Here is a 14,884-nt window from a genome sequence, read left to right as displayed (position 1 = left end):
CCGACACATATATCGGTGTTCTCAACTTCAGCTATCTCTTTCAAGTCAACAAATGGTTTAAAACACTGTAAGTTGAACTTTTTATTTTCATTTTACTTATTTTAATTTTTTTCTGGTTAAAACAAGCATCTAACACATTTTAAAATCATGTGAAACTAATGTACTAACGTCAGAACAACACAACGTCATTATCCAACATGGCGGAAATTGCAGACTGTTTGTTTGCAAATCTTCCTCAACGAAGTCGTATATCATGTGGTTTATACTCTGTGTACAGATATAAAAAAACATGTAGTGTATTGAGAAATTGCAACAGAGATATTAACAGTCATCTTCGTCGCGTTTACATGAAGCAAAACAGCGTGAGTTACGAAAGCAAACTGATTCTTGTCAGGTGTGGATTCTTTTGTCTCCGATGATCGTAATTGGACATTTCCAAGTATCTTTGGGAGAATGAATGGGTTACACCATGTGACCAGAACTGGGATATGGGCTTGGTTTGTGCTGGAAACCATCCACACAGGGAAAAACGAGCCTATAACGAAATATGTCATGGGATTAACCTGCAGATGCCAGTGTAGACAAAAAGCCATTTGAATGTACTGGTACCACTTGGTTCAGGTAAGAAACGGGTTTGTTTGTATTTTAATACAGGCTAAAAGCCAGAAAAAAAGTTCACTCAGAAAAATGATCTAGGTGTAATTTTTTAATGGTAAGCGGTCCATTTTTTTTTTTTTTTCGAAAGAAAAATGCCCCCTTTAAAATAATGAAATTGCAGCCTAAGGACCTGTGATAATTTTATCTTTTAAGCTATATTTGTGTGGGTATTTATGTAGGTTTAATGGTATTTGGGTAAGGGTAACAATTGGAATTAGATTGAAGCTATGGCTGGTCTTGGCATAACTGCTAGGCTCATCATAATTAATATTCGAAACCATGCCTTACTTATAAAACATGGACAAATGGGATAATAATTTATTTTTCATCAATGTATCAATTAACTTTCAGATAAGTGTTTTCATGTGTCTATAGTAAGCTATATGTATATTTCAGGCATATTTGAGAAGTGCTATTTGACACACAGTGATCTTATGTTCAGCAAAAGAGTCCAAAGCCTTGCAGAAACTGAAACTAGTGTGGAAATGACTGCTGTTGTAGAAAGGCATGTATGTAAATGAAAGCCACAATATAACAAATGCTGAGGAGATGCATGAGGCCCTAGTTTCTGCAGTTGGAGCCATTTTCTACATCCAGCTGGACAGACATCTTCCAAACCTGCGTGGACTGGAGTGTCCAGTTACAACAATTTAGCTTTCTTGATTCCTACAACATGAGAAAAGGTGTCTCCCTTCCTTGAGCAGTTTTAACATGAGTGATGCTGATGTTAAAGTTAATTTGGGTTTTTCAGAGGCAAATGTGTCAACTGGGACTATACCAAGCAAGATCACAAACAAGGAAATTTTTCTTGTCCAGAGAAGTCTTCTCTGAAATCTTTTGCTACCAAGACTGAAGAGTAATTGTATGGTCCTTTTTTTAAGTTATGAAATATGCCAAAAACAGCTTTTGATCAAATTAAAGTCTAGAGGGCCAACAATCTGACTAAAGAAAAACTTAAAGCACATCAGCTGTGAGAGAACTCCACCCTCTTGAATATCTCACTGAGTTACACAATGGATGAGCTTTAAAGTCATCTAAACCTTTGAAACTATATTCAAATAAAGTAAAGGAGTTTTTACTGAAGGAGTTTAGAAGGGCACAAGAAACAGGCCAGCAGATTGTAGCATTTGTGGGCATGAAGATGAGATTGAAATGTCAGTAAGGAGGGTAACAGACTATTCAGGAAGAAAAAATCGGCAGTTATTTTTGAATGTATTAAAAACTTTGATGTTATGAGCTGTAATGTTTGATATAAAACTGCAAAGATGTTTCATAACACCAGGATATATTTTGTGGTTGTGTTAGTTTTGCTTTTTGAACAGGAAATTATCTTGTTTTGCTTATCTTGATATAGTTTGTAATGATCACAACTAATGTTGCATTGCTTTGCATGTATTGCTGTATTATAATTTTGTGATTTTTTTTTATTATTTGTAATTATTCATCTGAGACAACAATAAACTAAATTGAATAATTTTTTAGTTTCTGTATGCTCATAAATAGTCACCAAAAAGTGGTGTGGATGAATAAAAAAACCTCTTGATAATTAAAAAAGATTTGTTCTGGCTTTGCTCTCATAAATACTATGGCATATCCTGATCTCTATATGATAAATATTGCACCAAAAAGAAATAGCTACTAAACTAAGATTTTAATTTGTATTCACCAAATTGATGATATTAAAAATATATATATTAAAATTATCATGTAAACTCTCAAGTTAATTGCCAGTGCCTATCCAAAGTAACAGAATCTAAGATTTATTTCCTCTAAACTTTTTGTCCATACAAATTAAAAAGTCCATATATGGCAATTTACAAATATGAAGCCCAGTGACCTTGACCTATGACCCACTGACCTGATATTCATTAGTACACATCTACTTTCCATGCTCACCAGCCCTATTAATTTAGTAACATCATTGTAGAGCAAAATGGTTTAATAAATTAATCAAACCCATTGTCTACATAGACTTGAATGAATCCACCACGATTTTTTGCCTTAAAAATGGCCAACTTTGGGGGTATTTTTCAGTACCTGTTTTAATACAGCAGTAACTTTTGAAACTTGATTTGGAGTGATCCATATCTGCCTAAAATATTCATGCAGTTTTATAGCTGTAAACCCTGTGAAGATGGAGATATATGCAATTAAAGATGGTAGTATCAAAATTGGACTTTGGGGGGTGGGGGGGTTATAAATTGGTGTGGCTCGCCCAAGCAGGGTCTTATCTGAATTCTACATATATCTGTGGCAAGCCAAATGATTTTTTTCAATGTTTGTAAGGTCTAATATTTTTTTAGTTTTCTCCATTTTTGTTTAATTTACACAAAATATATCATTATTTTTCCAAGGTAAAAATGGAGTCTCAAAGAGGCTACATAAGCCATGACTTATAATAGGCTATAATTCTCTGAAGAAAGGATATTTTTGGGATTCCTTCCTCACTCATGAATAACTTCCTAATATGCCTCCATACAACAAATTTGGTTGAAATCCGCTGACCCCCACCTTGCCACCCTGGGCTGGTTCTCTCGTGGACAAGCTCTTAACCAATATAGATTGTAAATATCCATGGGAATTATAAGCGTTTTTGTTTTTTATAAGCGTGTATTTATTTATTTAAAAGTTCACATATACAGGGATCATATTTAAAACCCCATCATATGGATCATCACCCATCATATGAATGTGTTTTTATTTAAAAACTCAGATTTTATTCTGAGTACTTGTAAAAGTTAAAAGAAAGTTATATTTTACCGATAGTACAAGCACGTTAAGAGAACATATGAATGAATTATTTAATATGAATTAATTATTTAATTACCAGAAATCACCACGACTAAATGTATTTCTTAGAAGACAAAGCATTATTCAAACTGACGCTTAATTAATAATGGCACCAATATCAAGCACGGATCGTTATGGCCTACGTCAAGGAAGACACAGTGTATGCCTTTGCAATTGTCTATATATACTTTCTTACAAGATTCTCCAAGAAACTCTGATTCTGAAGAAAGTAAACTTTACATGTGGTATTGAAAACCTACCAATAACAATAAAACACCCAAAGTTCCCTCCAAATAACAAGAAAAAAGAATATACTTCTATGCCGTTTTGTATAAGTTTCCTTTGCGTAGGTCTGCGTTAGCTCTCTTAGTGCTTTTCTAGTTATGTATTTTGATGTAGTTTACTGTATCTCCATCATCAGCGTTATGCAGATTGTGACTGGTGTGGCAGGAAGCATTGTGGGTAGTAATTGGTGATAGATTGTGACTGGTGTGCTCGGAAGCAATGTGGGTAGTATTTGGTGATAGATTGTGACTGGTGAGCTCGGATGCAATGTGGGAAGTATTTGGTGATAGATTGTGATTGGTGTGCTCGGAAGCAATGTGGGAGGTATTTGGTGATAGATTGTGACTGGTGTGCTCGGAAGCAATATGGGAAGTACCTTGTGGCAATCGGTGATTTTGTGACTCGGATCTTGACTGACGTCGGAGTATGTCAAAACTGAACCAAGGCAGCTATTTTACAATGTGCCAAAACAAAACGTATGCGTAATTATTACATTTTGGAACCGAATATTTTGCCTTAAAATATTTGTAAAGGTAGAGGTGGCTAAATAGGACACACATGAAATCTATTATCACTTTGGTTTCAATTACCAAGTATCGTCAGATTGTCCAAAATAATTTTCTTGATTTGTTTTAATGTTTGTGCTTATCAAATTCAGTAAAGGTAAAACATACTAAAAAAATTTAAAACTTTGAGCCTCACGGTAGTAACAACAGGTTATGAACCTACCCTTTGTTTGGTTTTATAAGAAGTGTCTTTAGTATGTAGAAAAGACCAGTAGATTACATGTCACTGCTAAATAATGGATGTGAAGGTTGCGGCCATAGCGCATTTATAGGCCACAAGGCATACTGCTAGTCTGACTGATAAGAACAAATATTGTTAGTGCGCGCGCCTTCCGAATCTCTCTCTCTCTCTCTCTCTCTCTCTCTCTCTCTCTCACACACACACACACACACACACACACACACTGTTGCTCATTAACATAAAATGAATGTTAAACTCACTTGCCATTATCCGATTATTCTTTATATTTTTCAATAATTTGGTTTTCAATTAATTTATTCTTGTATACCGTCTTAATGAGATCATGTAAAGTTAACAGTAGTAGTGGCTAGCTGCTGGACTAGGCGTGATGAAATTATCCCTGTCTCCCGTATCTCTCTCTCTCTCTTTCAATCCCCATCTCTCTCTCTCTCTCTCTCTTGGATTCATATTTAAGCTCAGGCTTAATAGCAGGTGCACCACTTCGTCGTTTTCTTTGTATTAACAAACTTTAACTAGCTTGCTCTAAAGCTATAAATCAATCCCATACCAAGTGTTACGTCTGATTATTAGAACATTAACAATAAAAATAACATTTATATTTGCTGTACTGCCCAAAGAAAATGACACCCGTACATACGCTTAATGTTAATATGAAGCTTCGTTATACTTTAGAGAATTTTTAATGAGTCACAGTGACATTATATGCAGACAAGATCATCACCTTTTCCCTTAGTAAGACAACAGACGACGGTAAATTAGCATAACATATTTTTACAGGGACTTATATCATTGAAATTCTATTCATTAAAGAAATAATGGAAATGTTGTAATGCATGCAAGTCAATCCTCTCTATTTCCCCCTCTTTCCCTTCCTCTATCTCTCTCTCACTCTCTCTCTTTGTATCTTATCTCTCTCTCTCTCTCTCTCTCTCTCTCTCTCTCTCTTTGTATCTTATCTCTCTCTCTCTCTCTCTCTCTCTCTCTCTCTTTGTATCTTATCTCTCTCTCTCTCTCTCTCTCTGTATATGTGTGTATGTGTTTTGAGAGGGTTCATAATCTAATAAAAGCTATCCTCCTTTTCCGCATAGGAATCCTTAAATTAACTGGTCATTAGCAGACTGAGTATATATGTGACCTAAAAGAACACATATGAATATATACTAGTACGTTTCATGAATGAATTGAAATCTGCATGCACCAAGTTCACTTTGGCATGTGGCTATGAAGAAAGTGTCCCTTTTGTTTGTTTGGATTTATTTTTATCTTATATGCTTGGAATATGGATTACATAAGGCACAATATGAGCGTTTTTAGGTCCATGTGAGAGAGAGAGAGAGATAGAGAGAGAGAGAGAGTAAGATTTCGGAGGCGTTCAATGCAGCTACAGTTTTACTACTCTTTTCCATCCTATTCACGTACCACCTGGAAGCTAACAAGTACAATGTCATATAATTGACGCCAACCTAGTTACGTCTGTTATCTACCATACTGCTGAAATAAACAAGGTCTTTCCATCTTAATGACTCCAATCACTTTTTATCTAATGAAATACTGTACTCGTAAAAATCGTCGTGCCCTGACTTAAGTGACTTGCCAACTTTGTGATAAAAAGACAGACAAGAGATATTTTTTCGTTATTTTTATTGGGTATTGTATATTTAGAACCTTGCATTAGTTCATTAGGTGCTTCAAATGGCTCGTTACTATTGGTTGCTTATGACAAAAAATGTAAATCTGTTTGCTAAAGTAAAGTAGTCTCTTTTTTGAGACCAATTGAAAAATTTCCACTAAACTGCTTCTTCTTTGACACCATTTTTTTTTTGAAGTCTCCTTTTCTTGTAACAATGGAGTAAGGAGGCTTTTGGGAACATTTTCTTTTCTTATCAAATTTCTTAAAACATTGTAGAAGAATATCTAAGGTATGCAGCGGTGACATTAGTGGGACATTGGAGGTCTCTTTGCATTTTAAGACATGCATGAGGATTTCCGAAAGCTTAACCAGTGTGGGCGTGTTTCTTCCTTAGTCTTCATTTCTTTCCTAGTTTTTTAAAAATCGGGAGATTTAATTTTGTCAGTTTGATGATGTGTTGCCAAAATGATGATTTATTCCTTATGCGTCTCATATTAAATTAACCTTCCCGACCTTCGTCGCAAATATCTAAAGGCAAAATACTGGCTTCCAAAACTATAATGATTACGAATCCGTTATGTGTGGGGACGGTATAAAACCGTTGCCTTGGTCCAGTTTTGACAGACTTTGACTTCAGTCAAGCTCCAAGTCACACTTCAACAGTCAGTTGACGACACCTCTTTTGCCGCCGAAATGATGAAGCTGATTCTACTCGCTGCCCTCGTGGCTTTGGCAGCAGCAGCCCCTAGGTGGGACTCTGGGAGTAAAAGGTCTGTTAATGTACGTGTGTATATGTGCGTGTGTTTGAGTGTGTGTGAGAGAAAGAGGTTTACTAGCGAGTAGTTGTTTATTGTTTTGTGATTTACTCTTACCAATACTCAATTCATCTAATAGTGCAATTTAATTAGAAATAAAAACAAGAAGAATTGATCCGGACAGTCTATTTTCACCTTACTTTTGTTTATAAGGAAGTTACTGTTGTGGTTTCATTTTGTTCAGCGCTCGAGAATCGAGACAAAGCATGCGAAGAAATGATCATTTTATACAGAAAATGATACGCTCAGCCTTTACTGCACGTCTAATAAGCAGAGTGCCACTGAAGACTGGCAGACTGACAGGCGACGTTTTCTTCTTTCATATTGGTAATTTTATCCCAATGAAATTGAAAAGTTACGTTAAGTCCCATAGTATCCAAGTCACATAATATTAAAAAAGAACATGAAAATCAAATCGAAACTTCGAACAAGACAAAGATAATTCCCAGAACAATAAAGTAAAAATGCATGGTCGTCCAGATTGTTTACTAACTCTAAATGCTTCATAAGATGAACGGTCTGTTGTAGCTGAATCCACAACAAGTATGGACCCTTCAGTTGTATCTCTCTCTCTCAACCTTGGCTATTAAGATCCCACATACCAGGGCCAAAGGTTAATTTGCACTACACTGTAGATATATTCACAGCTTAAATTATTGCCTGTATTCTGAGTATTAATGTATGGCATTGAGATCATCACTCAGCTGGGTAGCAGTGAGGATAAAATCACCATTTGACAGCAATATATGTATATGAAAGAAAACTGATTCTTTGCATAAATTGCCTTCTTATTCAACGATTTGCATTGGTCTAGTTAAGTAAGCAAGACTTAAAAAAGTAGTCTCTCTCTCTCTCTCTCTCTCCTTTCGTCAGTATCATTCCAAAGTTGGACAGCGGCTACGGCCAGGAGAGCAGCAAGTAGAATCAGTTTCACCATCTTGGCCGAAAAGAGATGTCGTCTGCTAATTGGCAGAGTGTGACTTGGAGCTTGAATAAGTCGAAGTCTGTCAAAACTGGACCAAGGCAATATACCGACCCGAAACACAAAACGATTTGGTGATTATTATATTTTGCAAGTCAGTATTTGCCTTAAGATACTCGTCACGTCATGATGGTTAATTAGAAATGAGACACATACGGAATAATTGAATTATGACAAAGGTAAAACAAAGCATTTTTTTATTCGTTCATTTTTTAAATACTTTTAACACAATACCGTGCAACAAACCCGCGTATCCATGACAGTCAAATGATGAATCACAATTTGTACTTATAGATGAATAATACCAAAACGGAACATCGAAAAAAAAATCAGTTTGTCTACTTGTTACAACTATGGTAAGTCTAACCTTATTATTAATTCTGGGTAGAAGTTATAATAGGTTAGGGCATTACGTTTTTACGACCGTTCCATTAGATAAGAATTTCCTGCCTTGGGAAGATTTAAAAGACTTGCTCGTTACAGCTGATGGAATTACATAACAGGGTTCAGGCCTACTCAGCTACCAGACTCGGCACCTACGGATCCAGAATAAACCGGTATATCAGACCACACTACCCGTTTTCAAGGTGTGTCAGATCGCATTACGGAGTATCATACCCCATCACAAATTTTGTAGGCATACCTGTCATCCGGGTATCGCGCCTCGTTTTCGTCAAGTAGGAGTCGTATGAATACAACAACATGGCGACCGACGGTAGTCGGTGAAAAAATCGCATAATTTGCTTCCGCTATCAAAATTAGGTATACTTTTCTAAATTAATATATAAGTTTGCAAGTTCTTATTTACATAACATCATTGGCTATGTTCGAACCTAAATTTTATGTTAAAAAATTGCGGTATTGTCAGATTTTTAGCATAAACAGGGAAAATTGCAGCAGCGCATGAATCTAGATGAGATGCACTACTTTCCAACCCCGCTTAGGATTATGGCTATCACATAGCGCACCAGGCAAAATCGGTGTGGTGGCTGATATGTCCGAAACCACTATAAGGAATACGCAGTGGCTGTACCCAAAATCAGTTTTTAAAGCAGAAGGGTGCTTTTGTTGTGGCACTGATTTAAGAATGCAAGGTATCTCAGTTCAAACTTCAAACTCCACGTCAGCCACTTTGCTTCTTTGTCTCGTCTGCAAGATATGACGTCAGCTCAAGGCGGGGAAGGCAGCTCCAGGCGGGGCATATCTGTGACGTACGAGACATGTGACTTCCAAATATGAAAGCGCCCCAGGCAAAATTTTGCCGACCCCCCCCCCCAATCTGTCGGTAGTGGCTAGAGTCAGTGACAATACTGGAATCTAGAACCTAAGGTAGCTCTCTGAAGCTCTCATTCAAATGCAAGGAAACCTCCAAAATACCTACTTATCTACTAAGGCTGTTAAATTAACTACCTGTACATCAAATGAAAAACTCTAAAAAAAAAAAAAATGTCACCAGTTTGTCTGCCCATCATAAAGTTGGCAAGTCACTCATTGATTCAGAAGTTACGACAGGTGAGGGCAAGACATATTTACGGGTGTTTCATTAGATAAGAAGCGTCTGGGGTACAATGAAAACACTTTGATGGCTATAATGGACATAATCGGGTTCGCGTCATATGTACTTGTAAGCTTCAAAGTGGTACATTAATCAGATGGAAAAAAGTTGTACACATAGTCCAGCGCTCCCAGTGACCACGTGCACACGTGCATTGGGCGTCGCCATTCTGATTCAATTCATGAAAGAATGACTACTGGCGGACGCCCAATTCACGTGTAGTCAGCGGGAGCGCTGGACCCATCTTGAAGGAGGGGAGAGTCGTTAAATAACGCCTCAGTCAAAGTAAAGCATAGAACGCCTTGAATCTGCTAATTAAAAATAAGTGTTAATACAATGTATACACCTGAAGATAGACACTCTCTCAGTGTGTGTTTTTGCGGGGTTTGCGAGAGTTCATTATCAAATAAATGCGGCTATGTTCCATCTCCACATAGGCAATGCTTTAATAAACTAGTTGAGGTGAACGTATCTAAATTGCATACATTTGTACCAGCCCAATATTTTACACACATGGGAATAAACTATCATGAATGAATGAAAGTTTGTATCGAGTTTACTTTAGTATGCGGCTGTGAAGAAAATGTCCCTTTGTTTGTTTGGTTTTATTTTTATCTTCTATTTGTGACGAAGCTATTGGCTTGTCTTCGTCATGTTACGCGAGGTAGCAAATACAACACAGATATTATCTTTCTTATTATTTATTGAACTACTGTCCAGTTATTACCCGCGCCGCTTCCTTCATTTCTATTCCTACCTCATGCAATCTGTAGCGGCCTTCTCCCTGTTTACACTAAGCGCAGTTGTATAAATACCATAAGAGCATGTCAATCAACTAAAGTGACATTACAAAACACTCCCCGCTCTTATTCGCTGCATGCTGTCACTAACTAACGTTACATTATCTCCCGGGGACGATATGCCTGTCCCTAGGCATATTTAAAATTAAAATATACATTAAAATAAATTTTAGACACTCCATTTTTCTTTTTCCATAAATCCATGCAAAACAAAACTAAGTACATAGATATTTTATAAGAAACTTATGATAAAATAGAAATACGTTGGACATGAAACCCAAAATATAACTTAAAGGAAGATAGATTTATAAATTTTTATGAAAATACAAATGTTCGTGGATATATTTCGTATTGGCATTTACACCTTCCAATGTGCGGCCTAAGAGCACAGATATTTTTATTTGTTTTCTCCGCGCGGATGTTTAAATCTGTTACTCTCTTATTATGGCTCTGACACATTTTCATATACGGTTTCTCTCTGTCGTTTGTCATTTTAGATATTGATGGAGTGCACTACGTGAGACAATAGGGTTGGCCACCCCCAGTCGAATATAAACAGCATTCACCACACAACGTTGCGACCAGCGCATCGTCGATGACGAAGTTCCTGTTTAACTTCATATTCATCCACACGGTAGCGCTCTCTTCTGATGGCTATAAGAGAAACAATCGTTTTATATCAAACCCAATCCACGACTGAACAAAAACGTACCGAAAAAATAATTAAGGAAGAATCTTCCTTAATGCATATGATCAGTTTCATGTCTTCATCTTTGCAAAGGCTAAGTACACTGTTCCTGTACCAATAACTGTATAGGTAAATGTCAATAACTAATTATTATAAGACCGATAAACTGAATATTGATATATAATTAATACTAAACATATTTAATATTCAACTTACAATACTTAATGTGTCATTATAACCACATGCAATAACATGTTAAAATTTAAAGTTCTTATCCACTCAAATGAAAAGTTCCATTTGGTATAGTCCGTTGTATCCTCCATTTTGAAATATAGCACGAAAGTTCAGTTAGCATATAATGTCAAATCCGTCCTTCTAGACAGTGCATAGCGATTGTCATCTGCCACTCACTGTATATGGATAAACCTCTTATTCGCTGCATGCTGTCACTAACTAACGTTACATATGCTACGAATGAGGATTGCATAATATATTGCATTAAAAGATCCTTCCTGACAATATGAGCGTGTGTGTGTATGTGTGTGTGTGAGAGAGAAAGATAGAGAGAGAGATTTTGGAGGCGTCCGGTGCAACTACATTTGTACCAATCTTTTCCATCCAATTTACGTACCACTTTGAAGCTTACAATTACGTATAATTAATGCCAACCCGTTTAAGCCTATCGTCTGTCATAAATTGTAGTGCTGCAATAAACAGTCTTTTCAGTTTACCCCAAGGACTTTCTATCTAATGAAACACTCGTAAAATATATTGTTCTCTGAGCTGAATGACTTGCAACCTTTGTGATGAGAAGACAGAGAAGCGATTTTTTTTTCGTTATTTTCATTGGGTATTGTTTATTTAGTAGCATTCATCAAGTTCATTAGCTGCTTGAAAAGAGTGCATTGGTTCGTTACTATCAGTTGGTAATGAAAAAAAAAACATGTAGATGTGTTTGATAAAGTTAAGTAGTCTCTTTTCTAAGACCTATTGAAAATTACCACTCAACTGCTTCTTCTTTGACAGTGTGTTATTGAAAGTCTCCTTTTCTTGTAACAATGAAGTAAGGCGGCGTTATATTTCTCGTCAATGATTTGGACGGCATGTTTTATCTAAGTGTGTGTGTGTGTGAGAGAGAGAGAGAGAGAGAGAGAGAGAGAGAGAGAGATTGAAGTCACCACACTTATCCATCAGGTTCAGGTACCAGTATGCCTTAAAGCAGACGCACATCTTATTGGCACCAACCATGTAATATAAGTCTATCAGCTGTAACATACAGCGTGTTTTAAATCCACCCAAGGCAGAGAATTATTACCTAATGAAAAGGTCGTAAAATATAGTGTCCTATCCTGTTGTACTTCTCACCAGAATTAATAATAAGGTTAGACTTACAATCGCTGTAACGAGGAGACAAAATGGTGTTTTTTTTTTCGATTTTCAGTATTGGTATTATTCATCTATCAGCAGAAATTGCAGTTTATCATTTGCTAGATGCGTATCAAGGATACGCGGGGTTGTTACATGGTTTTGTGTTTAAAACATCATGATCTGAATTGATAAAAAACGCTTTGTCAACTCTGTCATAATTTAAAGACCGACAAAATAATCACTTTCAAACCAAATCCTTTGACTGCCGTATCTTACAATAGCTTAAAAAGGAGTAAGGCATAGTTGCTAAGAGCAGTTTTGGCGTGTTTCTACCTTAGTCGTCATTTCTTTCCTGGCTGTTTAAAAATCGGGAGAATTAATTTTGGCAGTTTGATGATGCGTTGCCAAAATGGTGATTTATTCCTTACGTGTCTTTTATCAAATTAACCATCCCGACCTTCGTCGCAAATATCTATCGGCAAAATACTGTCTTCTTAAAATACAATAATTACAAATTCAATGTGTGTCGGGACGGTATAAAAGGTTGCCTTGGTCCAGTTTTGACAGACTTCGACTTCAATCAAGCTCCAAGTCACACTTCAACAGTTAGCAGATGACAGCTCTTTTGTCGCCAAGATGATGAAGCTGATTCTACTCGCTGCTCTCGTGGCTTTGACAGCAGCAGCCACTAGGTGGGACTCTGGGAGTAAAAAGTGAGTTAGTGGGTGTGTGTATGTGTGTATGTTTTTCATGTATTTGTGACTTTTTCAGCCAAGATGATAAAGCTGATTCTACTCGTGGTTTTGGCAGCAGCGGCCGCTTCGTTGGACTGCGATGTTTCTGCGATTTACTCTTACCAATACTCAAAATGTAATACAAAATTACAAATAAAGAAAAAGATCCGGACAGTCTATTTTCAAATATGTAGCTGAAGGAATCACCTTACTTTTGTTTATAAGCAATTTTTGGGGGGCTTTCATTTTGTCAGCGCTCGAGAATCGAGACAAGAGATGCCAAGAAATGATTATTTTATACAGAAATGATACGCTCAGCCTTTACTCCAAGTCTAATAACCTGAGTGCCACTGAAGACTGTTTGTCTTTCATATTGATAGTTTATCCCAATGAAATTGAAAAGTTATTTGTCTTTTTTTTATTTTGTAAAAGGACTCACTATGAATACCAACTAGGCGGATATGGAAATGGCGACAACAGCTATTATGGTCAAAGGTACGGATATGGTGATCGCAACGGATATCACCTGAACGGATACAACAGCAACGGAGGAGGCTATGGATACAAAGGTGCTGGATACGGAAAACCTCAATACGGAGGAAAGAAGGGATCAATTACCCCGTGGGGGTTTTTGTGGTAAGATTTCAATTTTATTTTATCTTATTTTACAGTTTGTTCCACGTAAGTTAACTGGAAATATTCAGCCTAATGCATGTTTTCCTAATGGCTAGTTAAGACGAGTCGGAAAATTAAAAAAATGATAATAGGCTTTTTTTCCGTTTTTATACAGTCTATTGATATGACATATTGTATAGACAATTTGTCTACCCATTAATTTTTGTATTGGTCCGATTTCACTATCTAGACCCGTGCAGTGCCTGAGAGTCATCATCAATCATTTCTTTATATTCCAGAAACTGATGCTGAGGATAACCATTATTCTGCAGTGTGCACAGCCGGATATGACGACATCAACCACGTGACCCATACCAAACAGTTCCTTGCTCATATATCATTCTAAATATCTTTACTGCTTTTGCCCATAAATAGAACAGTGCAATTTGGAAACATATTCTGTATTACATGTATGAAATTTTACATCGCTTATGCAATAAAATATAATGATGAAGTTGTCATTTTGTTTTTAATCTTTTTTAACCAATAATGGTTGCAAATGTCCATGGGAATCATAAACGTTTTTTTTTTTGTTTTGTTAAAATTCATTTGCAAACCAAGCGATTAATTGTATTTGCAATGAAACAGCTGTGTATTAAAGAAATTTTGATGTTATTAACAAAATTCAAGTTCTGCCATGGCCTGGCGAAATACAGAAACACTCGAAAGTGTTTTTATTTTAAAAAATTCACCTTAACTGATTTTATTCTGAACGCTTGTAAAAGGTAAAAGAAAGTTATATTTCACAGATAGTACAAGCACGTTTAGAGAACATGTATGAATGAATTATTTAATCATCAGAAGAGGCTGTGTCTACAAATATACATGTATCATAGAAGACAAAGCATTATTTAACCTAACTGGCTGACAATGTTGTAGTTCTCCACCTTACACTGATGATCACTGCCTGAGATAATAATGCCAACACTATCACGGATCGTTATGACCTACGTCAAGGAAGACGCAATTGTCTTTATATGCTTTCTTACAAGATTCTCCCAGAAACTGATTGTGAAAAAAAGTAATTTTTCATGTGGTATTGAAAAGCAAATGATCACAATAAAACAACGGAAGTTCCCTCCAAATAACAATAAAAAAGTATACACTTTAATGCCGTTTTGTATAAGTTTCCTTTGT

General features: G+C 36.3%; 2 long non-coding RNA genes across 3 annotated transcripts; both read left to right on the top strand.

Annotated features, from left to right (window-relative positions):
• The first annotated feature begins 5 nt into the window (after positions 1–5).
• On the top strand, positions 6–2,131 carry LOC147761438 (uncharacterized). Its single transcript, XR_015334573.1, has 2 exons — positions 6–621; positions 1,054–2,131. It is a non-coding gene; the product is annotated as an uncharacterized LOC147761438 (long non-coding RNA).
• Positions 2,132–6,754: 4,623 nt separating this feature from the next.
• On the top strand, positions 6,755–14,201 carry LOC106179744 (uncharacterized). 2 transcript variants are annotated; one of them, XR_015334629.1, is made up of 3 exons: positions 6,755–6,900; positions 13,505–13,708; positions 13,987–14,201. It is a non-coding gene; the product is annotated as an uncharacterized LOC106179744 (long non-coding RNA). The 2 variants fall into 2 exon arrangements; XR_015334628.1 differs by lacking the exon at positions 6,755–6,900 and adding an exon at positions 12,890–13,051.
• The last annotated feature ends 683 nt before the right edge of the window (positions 14,202–14,884 follow it).

The sequence above is a fragment of the Lingula anatina genome, chromosome 5, assembly GCF_051362555.1.
Source record: "Lingula anatina isolate TDL-2025a chromosome 5, LinAna3.0, whole genome shotgun sequence".
NCBI classification, from domain to species: Eukaryota; Metazoa; Brachiopoda; class Lingulata; order Lingulida; family Lingulidae; genus Lingula; species Lingula anatina.
The sequence above is the reverse complement of the archived record's forward strand: the minus strand, read 5'-3'. Positions and strand labels throughout refer to the sequence as shown.